The sequence below is a fragment of the Rhagoletis pomonella genome, unplaced genomic scaffold (genome assembly GCF_013731165.1).
Source record: "Rhagoletis pomonella isolate Grant_MI unplaced genomic scaffold, Rhpom_1.0 Rhpom_scaffold_00008, whole genome shotgun sequence".
In the NCBI taxonomy this organism is placed as follows: Eukaryota; Metazoa; Arthropoda; class Insecta; order Diptera; family Tephritidae; genus Rhagoletis; species Rhagoletis pomonella.
In genome coordinates this window covers 26,966,718-26,970,081 of record NW_023458562.1, presented here as the reverse complement: position 1 = coordinate 26,970,081, position 3,364 = coordinate 26,966,718, and the positions used below count along the sequence as shown (strand labels likewise).

The 3,364-nt window shown below is 31.4% G+C and overlaps 1 protein-coding gene across 1 annotated transcript in view; it reads left to right on the top strand.

Moving 5' to 3' along the window:
* Window positions 1-3,364, top strand: part of LOC118745242 — an 88,465-nt gene that overhangs the window by 3,984 nt on the left and 81,117 nt on the right. The gene's annotated exons all lie outside the window — the stretch shown is intronic.

The window sequence follows — 3,364 nt, the reverse complement described above, 5'->3', positions numbered from 1 at the left end:
TGCACTTCTTCAGACTAGAATTGAATGTGCTACAAAACTGCATACCAACTGAACTGTATTTAATAAAATTTTCTGTTGGCAAATGGTTCTATGCATTTTTTGAATGAGATGTTTTTTTAGTGTTTCATTTAGAACAAAAAATTTAACGGCATATAGCGATGTATCGAGTTTTTTTCTCTTAAATATCGAAAGTATGGAGTACGGCGAGTATCGATACTTTTGCAGCTCTAGCTGAGATGGGTCTCTAAAACAAACACCCGAATAGAGGCTTTTCCATAAGCATACATAAAAATTACGCAAATTCCTGTGTGTTATAAAACTAAGTCCTTCAAACATGATGGAGGTTTGGAGTATTTTTCTTGGTACGGTAAAATTTAAGACAAAGTTATGCTCTGTGGCCTTTCGAAAATTCATGATTAAATATTAAACGGAAGATGGGGCCATTTAAATTTAATAATTTTACAATACGCCACTTTTCTCATTCTAAAACCCAAAATACAGTAGCGCAGTGGCAGTGGCATTTTTTCGAAATCAGTTGTTTTTTTAGAAAGTGTGCTGTCCAATGAAACCACACAAAATACAGCAATACGCTGCGCAGTTTAGCCCAGATTCTAAATTCACTGCGATTGCCTTCAACGTAACAAACTTTGAGTGATGTATTTGACATATCGCACACCGTCTTCAAAAGAGGCACAACTCAAAATTACACATTTGTCAGAAAATGCGAAAAACTATTTTTTAGCACATGATAATCATATAGGCAGAGAGATTTTACCTTATATTTTTTTAACAAATTATAATAAAACTTTTATCCAGCTTTTGGATATGGATATGGTAAGGTAAATAAAAGCTCTGTGTACATTTTTAGCGCACAATTTAAAAAATTCCATATTTTGGGTTGCGTCTCTTTTGAAGACGGTGTGCGATATATGAAATGTTTATGTCGCTGAAGCTCAAAACACAACTACAAAAGTGTAATCTATATATTAATACGCTAACATAAATTTTGTCTCCGTTCGTTTGGCTATTCTACCAAACCGATTTCAAAACCAAGAACACCGTTGGAAAGGCATTTTTCCGTAGATGAGCAGAGTTTTTATTTTCGAATTGTGTATAGATGTTGCAGCAACATGTTCAATTTGAGATGTTTCGCCTGTTGTTTCACTACACATTTGAAATTAAGCTTTGAAATGAAGATAAATATGAAGATGAAGAAATAAATGTTAACGATCAAGTCAAAAAAAAAGAAGACAAAAGTGAAGATAAAGACGAAAATGGAGGCAATGACAGATACATAAGAATTAGGGTAACTGAAAGGGTAAGAACATTTCTTGAATTTATGAAGTGAAACTTCTTTAGCGGCAGTTGGTTGGTTGGGATTAAATTGTCAAATTCAAGGGGAATAATGCACATGGAAGTAGTTCTCAGCGGTTTAGCGGTTTGAGAATAAAAACAAAAACAAAGATGCCTAGAGGTACAGGCAAAAACGAAGATCAAAGTAAATTTAAACACTTTAAGGCAAAGGGGAAGAGGAATATGCAAAAATAAAGATAAATATGAAGAAAAGGTTGAGGATGAAGTTCGATATTGTTATCGATATAAAACTCGATTTTTTTATCGATATAATAATATAAAATAATCGATATTGTTATCGATACTGTTATTGATTAAACAACCGCTATTGTAATCGATATAATAATCAATATAATAATCGATATTGTTATCGATACAATAATGGATATTGGTATCGGTATAATAATCGATTAAATAATTGATTTTGTTATCTTTTTATTCATTTATATTGTTAACGGATACTGATGATTGTTATATTTATCGATGAATTAATCGATTTTACAATCGTTGCATTTTTCTATATGATTATGGATATTGTTATCGGTATTTTTATCGACACAGTTATCAACAGGGTTATCGATACACTAATCGGAACATGGAATGTGATCACATTACATGACATCAAATCACATTTTATCACATGATATGAAGAGACATCACATGATATTACATCACATAATATGATATAACATCACACGATATCACGTGACATGGCATTATATGATATGACATCACATTATATGGCATGGCATCACATGACTTGACATCACATGATATGACATCGTATGACATGACATGGCATTACATGATGTGGCATCACATGATATGGCATCATATGGTATGACATCATATGACATGACATCAGAGGATATGACAACACATGACATGACGTCATGCACCTCATCTCATCTACGTGAATAGAAAAAGAAAAGGATATAAGCAAAGATGTGAAAGATAAAAACAAAGATGAAGACCAAGGTTAAGTTACCGATTTCAAAACCAAAAACACCGTTGGAAAGCTAATTTTCTGTAGATGAGGAGAGTTTTTATAGTTTCGAAATTGGTTGAAAATTTTCGTTTAAAAATTTCCATATTTGTGTATGGTTGTTTTTGCAACCTGTTCAATTTAAGCTGTTTCGCACTTTGTTTTACTTCGTATTTGAAATTAGACTTTGAAATAAAGATAAATATGAAGATGAAGAAACAAGTGATAACGATGAAGACAAAAAAGGCAAAAGTGAAGATAAAGACGAAAATGGAGGTAGAGACGAAAATGGAGACAATGAGAAATACATAAGAATTAGGGTAACAGAGTTGAAATTTTCCGATAGGAATCGAAATAAAACCAGCCATAAAGGTTACTGAAATTTATCGAATCATCGAAGTTTATAATTATCGAAATTTATCCATGCTTGTTAAGTCATCGCAACGTATCGAATTATTCAAACTGATCAATGTTTACTGAGTTGTCGAAATTTATAGACACATAAACTTAGTTGTCCAAATTTACGGATAGTTATCGAGCTATAAAAATGTGTGTGACTATCGAAATTTGTCAAGTTAAAGAAATGTATCAAGTTATCGATATTTATTGAATTATCATTATTTTTCGAGGTGTCGTAATACATGGAGTTATTTCAAATTACAGAGTTATCGATAATTATTGATCTACTTAAATTGGTTGGTTCAACAAAGCGAAGTTTATGGAATTTTCAAAATATATCGATTTATCGAAATTTCAAGGTTATATAAGCTTATCGATTTATCCCTGCTTATCGAATTTAATCGTCTTAACAGAGTGTAACGAGTTATCAAAATGTTTAGATAGTTTTCGAAAAATGTGGAGATGTCAAAAGTGAAAATTTATAAAGGTATCCAAAGTTTTTACATTTTTGAGTTAAGGAATTTTGTTGAGTTATCGAATTTTAGTGTTCTTGAAATTCATCGAACTATCGATATGTATGAAATCATTGAAATTTATCGATAAACTTAAATGTATCGGGTCAATTTT